A 12999-nucleotide genomic window follows, 5' to 3' on the forward strand; every position below is an offset into this window, starting at 1 on the left:
CAAATGGTTTGAATTAGCTCTCTACCTTATAGCAGAAATCAAATATGAAATAACTGACCCCTTAATACTTTGCACTTAGTGCACTACAAAACTAGACAACAACCAAACTCCTTCATGTGCTATCACAAATAACTTGGAATTATTCCCACTACCAAAACCCCTGCAACAACTCAACTTATATGACAGCATCATAATTCAAACAGTGCACCCATTTCAAGCAATAATACGCCTTCAACCAAAAACAGCAAAATTACCTGCCTCTGAATTAGTGAAAGACATTTGTGGCAAATTAGTTTATTTACCATTAGATCTAAAAGAAAATGTGCACACTCTGGGAGCGCAACATCCAATAGAGCAATCTTTAATTGTCTTAATATATGGTGTACCTACGAAAGACAAAAATATTTGGCAACAACTCGTAGACTTACATAAAGTTAGAGAAGCCTTGCAATATCTAAAAGACAATAATGAATACTACAAATAAATTAATATTGAAGAAAACTGCTGCTACAGTATCCAATATTTTAGACCATTATATAATTCGTCCATTACACTCTAATGACCTCTAATGACACCATAGATGATGCACTAGAAACATACCAAATGCGACAAAACAAAGGATCACCAATCAGCATATGGGAAAACAGTATAGAAGCACGTGCTTTTCCTCTATTCTTTCCTACTGGGAAAGCAGGAAGGTACGATGAAAGACCCACACAAATAACAACATCAGAATACCACTTGTTACAAATGTATTCTGAAGATCCCAGATTTAGCCAATATGTGGAATACACCTACTCTTCGAAAGTGAACTAGCAACTCTATTCTACGGAGTTGTACACACATTGAAATCAGGTACCCACCTTCAAAATATGTCAGCTACGCAATTACTACAAAAAGTGCAAGAAAAAATGAGGTTCTACAATCAAGCATTACAAATCTGTTTGCAAACATGCATGGTACTAAGGAGTACTGATTCCAACGTCACAGAGATGTACGTTGTATGATAAGAAACCTTGGTCCACCCACTTGGTTTGTTACATTGTGTTGTGAAGAAAATGCATGGGAATATTTACATGATTTCCTACGCATAGCAAAAAAAAACAAAAACAAACATAGATATACTAACACCTGGAGAACATTGCTCTCAAGATCCTGTTAATGTTTCAAGATATTTGCATCATCGCTTCAATGCTATGCTACACTTTATTTGTAATAAAATTGTTCCTCCCCTCGGAGAAGTGTAACACTTCTTTTGGAGAAACGAATGCCAAGCCAGAGGAGTACCACATATCCACATGCAGTCATGGATTAAAGATGCACTTAAATTTGTTCAAGACAGTGATGCCACTGTTTTACAGTTTATCGAAAAATATGTCACTTGTGAAATTCCATCAGAAGCAACAAATAGTGATTTTCATGCACAAATTTTACAATTCCAAAGACACAAATGTGGGAAATATGGTTGTCGCAAAAACAAAGGGAAATACTACACCAAATGCCGCTTTGGTTTCCCTAGACCAGTTACAGCAACAGGTAAAGTAAACAACTTCATGTCTTCAGTTAGACATAGGCCCTCATTACGACCCTGGCGGAAATCGAAAAACGATGGCGGAAATGCAATACCGCCATCGAATAGCGCTCGGTGCGACTATGACCCGTCACCGCAAAGTACGAAGCCATTAGCGACACCGTAGTGAACGCCAACGCTAACTGCACCAAGCACGCGCGCGCGCGCCATGCCAAACCGTAAACACCACCATGGCGCAAGGGTATGCCAATTCCGACCCTAGCGGACATGTACCTAACGCCATCAAGCATGGCGGAATGTACCATTCCGCCATGGTGAGAAGTACGGCATCGCGAATCAACCGTAAACGGCCCCACTGAGTTCCTGTACACCGCTCCCTGCCCACAAAGTACAACTCCCCGTAGGTGCAATGAAGTCACAATGCAACTAGTGAAATGTACAAGTCACCCATGCATGCCAACGAACAAATGAAACACAAGAGTGGCCAATGGGAGCTGCAGGGCACAGATGGCACGAATACAGAAGCCATCCCAATGGACATGACCACAGTCCCCCACCAAGAAACGCACGCAAACACAGGCACCTGCGACCAGCAATATTCCTAAAATCACATCATTCCACCAGTCCACCTGGCTGACCGGCATCTGTTACACAAAACCCAATCCCCCGCCCCTGAGCATGACAACATTCAAACAGTCATATTGGCAGCCCCCATCCCTGACCTCACGGGCTTCGTAGGCAAACGCGCCCAGTACAGTACCACGCAACTAAACTCCGAAGCTGGAACCCAATGCAGATCTCCTCACAATACATCGCTCCCCAAATAGGAATATGCCACATCACTTGCAAAGAAGAACGCTACACGGGCCAAATCAGAATAGAAATTTAATGCACAACAAAATCACCAAGCCCATACAGCCATCAGGCCATGAACTTCAAAACACATTTCACCATTGTGGGCTGCATCCGCAAGAAATGACCAGCCACTACTTGTGTGACGCCCTGTTCCATCATGGTACACAGAGCCACATTCACGTACGAAAAGGCAACATGGAAGCGCACAGAACCGCAGGGCCGTCCCAATGGGGAGGCACTAGTCCAGCTGAAAGGCCGAAATGTTGCTCCGAGCCACCAGTACTGCGTAAGGGCATGTGGCCCATTGGCGATCGTCCCATAAGATCGTAATGCTGCTCCACTGATTAACACGAAGCAGCAGGTGTCGGGAGTAAAACCCATCTGCAGGAGTGGCATACAGATGGCAGTGGCAAAAGGGGAGGAGATACCTGTCAACCAAAAGAAAAGAAAAAGAACAGAATGGCCATCAGAACTACATTCCAACAACTCACTTCAATGATCACACTAAATCCACAGCCATATGCATGCTAGCCCACTCCAAAGGTTCTTCACCACCCAAAAACCACTTGCGACTCATAACTATCTATATCGAGGTGTAAACACCATCACAAACGAGTGTACCTGTGCATGCGTCTGTCAAAACAGAATCCATCAGATGGGATTGGTAACGTGCATGGACACAAGTGTCTGAGGGCGCGTCGAGACAGGGAGGGCTCAACAAGGCCAGATAGACGATGGTCCCACTATGGCAGCCCTGCATCACATAGCGTAGGGGAGGCGGATAGATCCCAAGAAGCCCTGTACATGGCAAACTCTGTATCAAATCACCTGCCCATGCATCCATTCATCATTCCCTCATCCCGGGATTAAAACGCCTGAATATTTACTCACATAACATTAGAAATATCCATTGAGTCTGTGCGTTATGCAGCCTGCAAAATCCACAGTGCCCCAGCCCGTAATTCCAGTGTAGTGAAGTAACATGTATTTGGGAACGTCCGGCCTCATCGCCCACGTCGCCATTGCGCATCCCAAACCATTCATATCAATCATTGCATCCTCGCCATGGCCCCTGTCCCAAGGACATTGAACAATAGTATGTTATATTTGCAGTCAGACCCGTGGGCATTTCCTCGCCGCTAGCTGAAAACCGAAAGCGCCGCCCTTCGAATTCCTCATTTGCAACATCACGTCGAAGAGGCATCTGTGGCCGTTTGGAATCACTAATTAATCCATCGAGTGCGGCTGTGTGTGAAAATGGCAACTGCCTTCACCCACAAATGGGACGCCCCGCCCGTCGTTGCAACTCGGTACAGTGATGCATGAGGGTCCACCGTTACTCGAGTACTACGTTCCACTGACCCTTCACAAGTCTGTTCGCGACTGCACAGATAGAATGTGAAACAATGGGACCACAGCAGAATGAACATATCAACCAATGTTACACGGCCATCGGGTACAAATACATGATTGCAATAGCAAGATGCCATTCCCCGAATTGCAGCGTTGTGTGCGGGACGTGCTCGGCCAAAGGGGAGAGCAGTTTGCACAGGTGGAATGAATCACCACAGGTGGAGGCCATACAGCCTGAAAACACATAAATTGCACACCCAGTCTCCTCCCACAACCACACCGAAATGCTACCGGCAGGACTCGCGATGTTGGCCCTGGGGGACATGATAGCACTGCAAGTACTCCAACTCCAAGAAGAAGACGAACACCAACTACAACCGGCCGCACGGAGGAGACGCAGGAGGAGGAGGAGGGCAAGGCAGGGCCAGCAAGGGCCGCCAGCACAACCACTACCACCACGCAGGCAGCCCGCAATCCCACGCCTCCGAGCACATCCGTTCAACCTCACTGATGAGCAGATCCACACCCTCTACCGTCTGGACCGGGACACCATAGCCGCCATTGTGGACATGACACAGGCTGACCTTGTCAGCATGATAGATAGCCCAACCGCCATCCCACCCCTACTGAAGGTGGTGTCTGTACTACACTTCCTGGCCACAGGCACCTACCAGCACACAGTCGGACAGTTGCATGGCATTTCTCAGCCACTGTTCTCACGGACACTATTGCAAGTGCTCGATGCCCTCCTGCAGCACGCAGACGACTACATCTCCCTACCACGCTCGGAGCAGGAAATTACCAACACAAAAGTGGGATTCCATGCACTTGCCGGCATACCGGGTTGCATTGGTGCCATCGACTGCACCCATGTGGAATTGGTCGTCCCACATGCCATGGAGGCCCAGTACCGCAACCGAAAATAATTTCATTCTCTGAATGTACAAATGGTGTGTGACTCCAACAGGATCATTACACATTGTTGTGCCAGATTCCCTGGATCAACCCATGATTCTATGGTCTTGAGGAACTCTACAATACCACGCTACATGGAGCGACACGCAGGGAACAGATGCTGGCTACTCGGTGAGTCACATTACATGCATGATAATGTGGGGTATGTGATTCGGCAATGACCTGGCAGGAAGGGGGGGGGTGTGCGTACGTAGCAATGGCATTCCACATCATACGTTTATCGTCCACATACAGGTGATGCTGGATATCCACTGAAGAGATGGCTCCTCACACCAGTCCGGAACCCACGGGACCAGCATGAGGAGGACTACAGCCATGCCCACTCACGTACCCGTGTAGTCATTGAACAGGCATTCGGCCTACTGAAGGGTCGTTTCCGCTGCCTCAGCAGGTCTGGCGGGGCACTCCTGTACCGCCATGAGAAGGTTGCAAAGATGGTGATGGCATGTGTCATGCTCCACAACATGTGCGTACGTAGAAATGTGCCCATGCCCCCTGACGCAGAACTGCAAGCACCTGATGATGGTCATGATGAGGGTGGGGATGTGGCAGCACCTCAAGGAGTCTGCGAGGCACCGGAGGGCCGTGACATTCGTCAGCATCTCATTGATGTATGCTTCTAGCACTCACGCCTGGTGGCTGATACATGGACACGGGACTCGTGGCACTGTGTGTGTCTGGGACATGCACAATATGGACTGTACGCCTATGATGGCCTAGTACACAAAGATCAATGTCCACACATCTCATTGGTTGATCGTGCACTGTTTATGGCATATGTGATATCATGTTGAACACCCTATCGACCCGCCACCCAAGTGAGCCCAACACACCCCCTCCACCCTCCTACCTCCCCCCCGAACACCACTGTCCAAAGATGCTCATTGTCAGTGGGCAGTCCCTATTGCAAGCCCCCTCTGCGGGTATCAGGGGCACCCCTGCCTGTGGAGCGCAGGTTCTTCCCAGATCTACGTTGGGGGCTGCCCTGGACGGAACTTGCAACGGATGATGTTTCTGCCTGCTCACGTCCATGCATGTCCCTAAGGGTTTGCGAGAGCTCAGTGAGCACACGGCGCACTGCGGCAAGTTCGGCACATACGTCCTTGGACGTCGCATGCAGTTCCCCCCTCAGGCTCTCGGTGCTACTCTCCATTTGTGCCCTTAGTGTCTCTGTACCTCTCTCCATTTCTGCCCTAAGTGTCTCAGTTGATGTTTCTATGTCTGCCTTAGTGCCCCCACATTCATCGGCATGGTCCTTGAGGAGCGTGGCCAGTTGCTGCTGTTGCACGATTAACTGGTCGAGGGACTGTTGCCTCTGCTGGGCCATGGCCATTTGCGGGGGTGTCACAGAGGGGCTGTTGTCCTCATGTTGCCTTGCCACAGGGCTTGTGGGGGATGGCCAGTCGTCGTCTTGTGGGTGCCCCTGCGTGGTATCCTCATGTTGTACGGGATGGGACAGACAGGGGGATTGGGACAGGTCATGGATGGATCTGACTTCGACATCCCCGTCTTCTGTGTCGGAGCATGCTGCCATCAATGGGGTGTCACCTATGGTGCTGCTGCCACCAGAGGCAGTGCCTTCTGTGGCATCCGTTGGGGGGACCTGTGGTGGTGGTGGTGTGGGCATGCTGGCTGCTGGGGTGCCTGTTGATGTTCCCTCCTCTGTGCTGCCACCTGATTTGTGCTGCTGCCGTGTCTTGATGCGTGCAGCTGAGGTGGAGGGTCTTTGGCCGTTGGTCTTGGCCCTCTTTGCAGGTGTGCTGGTAGGGGTGTCCTGATGCTCATCGTTTGGATCGGACCCTGTGGTGGAGTAAAGGAGGGCGAGGGTTATTGATGGGTCTGTGGGAATTGGAATGGCATTGTATCACATGCATTGGGGTGGTACCTGAGGGTGATTTGGGTCGGGGCCTTGGAGGTGCTTTCATTTGTGTGTGGAGTGAGGGTGCAGTTGTTTGGCAGCCTGCAGTTAGGGTGTGCCTGCTGCACGTGTAGTGCGTTTTTTAGGGGTTTTTAATTATTTATGTATTTATTGTGGGTTTTAACGTGCGCTATCAGGCCGATGTGTGTGGACGTTCTCCTGGACATGTGTTTCTGTTGCACTATGTGGACACATGGTACTTCACATGGATGGACTTTGTGGATTTGGCATTGTTTTATTTGGCCCACCTACCTGAATCTTCGGATGTCTGCACTCCTTTCTCCATCCCTCCGACTCCCTCTATGCTCTCCATTCCGATGGTGGAGGCACAGATTTCTTCCCAGGGGGTCAACTTGATGGGTGATTCAGGACCTCCCCCGGTGGCTGTGGCAATGTTGCGGTTGGCAGAGAGTATGCTGCGGACGCGTATCCGCAGGTCGTCCCATCGCTTTCGGCATTGCTGTGGGGTGCGGGGTGCGGTCCCCACCGCACTTACCCGCTGTGCCACCAGAGCCCATATGGCCTTCTTGTTTGCAAGTGCCGTCCTGGTCATTTGCGTGCAGAAGACGACGGCAGCATTCTCCTGGAGGGTCTCTGTTAGCACGGTGAGTTCCTCACGGGAGAAGTGGACCTGCCGCTTGCGGTCGCACGCTTTCTTCGCTACTTTTCCCATTTTTCTTGGTTTCGCTAGGGTGGATGACGGGTTGGGGTGTGTCTCTGGGTAGTGTTTTTAGTGGTTGTGTGGTTTTAGTGGTTTTATAGGTGTACGGCGGGATGTTTCCCGTTCCGGGCCCATGTTTTAACTTCCGTTTCCGTATATTTCCGGTCAACGTACTTTCCGGTAGGCGCACACTGCGGTGTCCGCTGTGATGGGTGGCGGTATTGCACCTAGGGCGCCATACGGCGGCGGTGTGGGCCGTTTTGGGGTCATTTCCGCCATCGCGGACTTTGCACTTCCGCCATGCCGTGGTGCTCGTGCCCGATGGGTCGGAATGGGCCGCACTTTGCTCCATCGTGCAATGGCGGAAACGCTATTTACGCTGTGGCGGTCCGGTCAGTCACTTTCCGCCAGGGTCGTAATGAGGGCCATAGTGTTAAAGGTAAATCACCTAACACCACACATTACATAAAAAGAACAGAAGAAGCAAAATATATCAATGATTACAATGCAATCATTGCCCTCTTATGGAATGCAAAAATAGATGTGCAGTATATTGCAGACAATTCCACTGCAGTTGCACGATATTTTACAGCCTACTTAACCAAAGCAGAAAAAACAGAGCTTCAAGACCTCTGGGATAACCTATCATCGGACAAAACACTGTCTCAGAAATTCTACAGCTTACGCATAAAAATGCTCTGTCAGAGAGAATGTCGCTACTATGAAGTCATGTCATTGTCATGGAACAATTAGCACACAAAAATGTCAATTGTATGTCCTTGATGCCAAGTCTTGCAAGCTGTTCTAAATCAATTAAACACTGTTGAAAAAAGAAATGCAACCAATAATTGAAATTTGCTCCACAGACAAACCGGATGTACACGGTATGACACTATGAATGTGTCAACAAGCCTAAATAACTAAGAAAACTCTATATCCAACACAGCTGGTTTGGAGAAAATATTAAAATTATCTTTAAACTGTAGAGTAATGCTTAAACGTAACCTGGACGTGGAGCAAGGACTAGTTAATGGAGCACTTGGTACAGTTGTTGGCTTTGAAACATACCCACATGACAACAACATTCAGTTTGTCAATATTCTCTTTGGCAAACTATCAGAAGTCAAAGGAATGGGACACTCAACAGCCCGATTACTTCTTTTCAAAGACATGAATGCAGAAAACAATTTTCTCTAACTCTAGCATACACAGTCACCATTCACAAATCACAAGGTCTTACCCTAGATGAAGCATTGATAGATATTGGGAACAGAGTCTTTAAAGAAGGCCATGATCTACGTAGCACTATCATGCTTACGTACACTTGACGGTCTATTTCTAATGAACTTTGATGCAAGTAAAGTAAACACTGATATTCCTTGAATTTTAGAATACAATAGACTACGTTCACTATACACCCCCATCTAAAAACCTATCCTGTTCCACAAAAAGCAAAATGTTGTAAAAGAAAACTACTTCAAACAGACATGCAACAGAATCTCACTGCAAATCCTCCAAAGAGAGGAAAAGAAGGTAATATGTCATCAATTACTACAACCAAAAAGAATCTACTACTCAAAGTAATTCAGATTCAGGTACTTCTTCAAAGAATCAACACACACTCTGAAGAAATGACTTCAACACAGAACTATCTGGTCCATTCAAATTTTCAAATATAAGTGGTGTAAATTGCTACGCAAATGTAGCAATAAATATTCTATTTCAATTGCCACCAATTATTGACAACATTTACTTACACAATACAGACCAATTGTGTTTGCAAATGTTAGTCCTTCATAGAAATGCAAGCAACAATCCTGACAACACATATAGTTTTCATGGAATAAGACAAGAATTGGACTACTGTGCTGTAATGGTCAAATTCACTATAAACTCACAAGAATATTCACAAGCATTTCTAATGTACTTACTACAAGTACTGGAAAAGAAAAAACATACCTATAAATGACATCTTCCATATTTCATACATGTGGAAACATACATGCACTCTGTTCAACAATATGGCACAGGAACAAATCTCTAATGAATGCTTCGTGTATGTATCCATACCTAACTTTTAATCTATTCCATTTCAGCAACATGTACAACATGCAAACCATGGCAGATTATGTACTACCTGCAATTCAGATAATCGCTCCACCTTACAAATACAAACACATAGTAAATACATAATATTAATGCTTTTACGCTACAATTCAAATGGTACCAAAAACAACTGCAAACTGACTGGAGTCACATATGTTCAAGTATCACTTGGTAAGAAAACCTTCATAACAATTGGTATAATCTACCACGCAGGAACCACAACCAATGCAGGTCACTACACTGCATATATAAAAAAGAATTTGGGATGGTTCGAATGTAATGATTGTAGCATTACTCTAAAGCAGAGATTACATGCAAATCTTATAAATGCTTATTTAATCTTCTTAAAACCAAAATGTAATAACTAATTTGTACATGAACATTAACACAACTTCAATTAGAAAACTATAAACGTTTAGAATACGCCAACAGGTATCTAACTGCCCCAAGATTCTGCAACAACAAAACAAAATAAATCAATACCACCAAATAATAAGAAGAAATAAACAGTTAGAATACACCAACAGCTATCTAACTGCCCCAAAATTCTGCAACAACCAAACAGATAAATCAATACCAATAAATAATAAGAAGAAATAAACAGTTAGAATATGCAAACAGGTATCTAACTGCCCCAAAATTCTGCAACAACCAAACAGATACATCAATACCACTAAAATATAACAAGAAATAAACAGTTAGAATATGCCAACTTGTATCTAACTGCCCCAAGAATCTGCAACAACCCAGCAGAGAGATTACAACTTGAGAATATAAATAAAAAACGATAACCAGTTACAATTCAACAACAGTTATCGAACAATGTGAAACAAACCAACAGATAGAACATTAGCCAGAAACAACAAGTAAACACTGAAAACAAAGAAAGAAATGTACTGTACCATAACAATTAAGTTTTTTTTTAAAAGAAATCCAACATGGATTCTTTTCCCACAGACCCAATGATTTAAACAACAGACACAGAAACTGAGCAAATTGCACAGTACACTGTTTTGTAAACTACTAAATATGAGGGTCGAAATAAAGCAGAAATGTCTATTATGCAATGCAATAAGTCTTTATAAACTACGTATTCTAACATGATCTTTTCTTTTAACTCAGAAATTGAAAAAGAATATCTGCTCCAGTTACCCAAGTCATGAAAAAAATATATTCAATCACAAAAATCAAACAGTAAGTATATTACAAAATAAATACAACTCATAAATACTGCTCCATAATACAACCATTGAAGCAAACATCTAACCATAGACCACAATACAAAATGTTTACTTCCATGCATATGTTATACTGCAGTGCTTGTTACCAAACTCTACAATCTTAATGACATAACATATCCAAAACTTCACATACAAACTATACAAATTAAACAGTACACAAACTACATTTACAAATATTTCACAGATGTTTTATTCTATGGGTGTGATCTATGGATGAGATATGCTGTGGTGGCTGTGGCCAGGGCCTAGAGTCATGGGTGCATGTCCTATGGCAAAACATTTTAACTGGCTATATGGGCCACTGCATTCAGTAAAAAAAAACGTTGTTAAAAGGACACTATGGTAAAAGTAAAATAAAAAAACTGAAAATCGCCAGTTATGGTAAGCTAAGCAACAATAACTCCGCCACCACCGTGCACTGCTAAGACTAACACCCAGGACATCAAAGATGGCATCAGAAATATCATTGATGACATCACTGATGACATCACATGTCTAACCCCTTCTTTTTTGTTCACTGACATATCTAGGCCAGGTGGGTTTATTTACTGACAATCAGAAACCTAAAATTCAAAACATATTACATTTATAGATGTTGGTATTCGCGCATGTACTTACACTACTTTTCTTAGAATTTATTTGCATCTTATGATGTACATATTTAGGGGAAGAAGCAGACTTGAAACACAGCAATCATTTTTGTGCTTAAAAACAATCATGTAGGGTATACACAGTTGCTGATGATACTACCTCTTATTTGCTTAATTTACTCTCCATATATAAGCCCCATATTTGTATGCATTGTAGTCTATTTATGTTTTGTGTGTATATGTAGAAATATGTAGTAAGTGCTGCACTTGCTTTGCACTTTAGGCATTTTCTACCTACAGTAGGCGATAGTCTACTATTAGGTATTGTCTAACATTTTATAGTTTTCACTGTGGGTTATTGTGGTTTTATGATGTATTGAATGTTTTATGACTGTTTACACTTATGAAATACACTGTCTATGTTTTATGATTATGTGATTATATGCTGTTTTTAAATGAGATAAAAAAATTTGATTTGCTTAATAAAATTGTATGTATTAACATTAAAAAAAATAATAATAATCCTAAATATCTTCCTTCTCAAGCTCTTCGCTCATCCACCCCCAACTACCTCAAGGTCAGCCGCTTCTCCAAGCAACAAGCTGGGGGTAGATCTCTCTCCGCAGCAGGGGCCTCCCTCTGGAACAGCCTTCCTGCCTCCCTGAAACTTGAGGAGAACTATCTCCGGTTCCGGAAGCACCTCAAAACATTCCTATTTGCCTCCGCTTTCTCTCCCTCTCTCCCCTGCTAAAATCACTGAACTTGCACTGAATCTGCAACTGGCCACTCACCGATCTCGGTCCTTGGCCCTGCCACTCTTCCCTGTACTGCCTACCTGCACTATGGGACTGTCTCTGTATCCTACAGTCCCTTCTCCCAGCACTTACCTTGCACTTGCCACCAGCTGGCCCTGTTATTTATCTTGTATTCTACTAACCATGTACTGCACTCTCCTTGCACTTGCCACCAGATGGCCCTATTACTTATCTTGTATTCTACTAACCATGTACTGCACTTCCCGTCTCCCCTTCCCCTTGCACTTTTCCCAGTCCCCCTACCCTTGCACTTGCGTGATCTGAATGACACCTGGCCTAGTAGGATCGTTGTCTTTTCTCCTCTTGTTCCCCCCCCTGCCTCGTCGCACCTTGAAATACTTGTGTATAGGCACATTATAAATGCCATATCATATCATATCATATCATTACTAGCTACTTAGTACATGTTTTCCAGTATGGAAAGTTACTATATAACTTAGGGAAAATTAGAAATCTTGCACCTCTATGGTGTATGCTGCAGCCAATACCTACATTTCTGTATGAGTAGGTTCCTGTACTAGAAAGAACAAACCAATGGAATGTTCTTTAGAACACTACATTGCGTAATGAAGTATGTAGTTCATTACACATCTCCTGATCATCCCTGATACTTTTTTGCCAACATTACATTCATAACCCCTTGTATAAAAGTAAATGCACCTGTGATGTCATCAGTGATGTCATAAATGATATTTTTGATGTCATCTTTGATGTCCTGGGTGTTAGGTTTTTAGGTTTTTAGTAGCGCAACTTAACCATAACGTCAATTAAATAAAGATCTTTCACTGAATTTCATAGGTTTTTAAAAGTGCAACTTAACCATAAGATCCCTTTAACAAAGTATTTTTTCACTGAATATAGATTTTTATATCATGAATTTGAATGTTTTTTTTACTAGGATTTCCTTAGTTTATATACATATACCATACAACATTCTGAACCCCCTATCCCACG

This window comes from Ambystoma mexicanum, chromosome 3q, assembly GCF_040938575.1.
Source record: "Ambystoma mexicanum isolate Mex_15411 chromosome 3q, UKY_AmexF1_1, whole genome shotgun sequence".
Classification (NCBI taxonomy): domain Eukaryota; kingdom Metazoa; phylum Chordata; class Amphibia; order Caudata; family Ambystomatidae; genus Ambystoma; species Ambystoma mexicanum.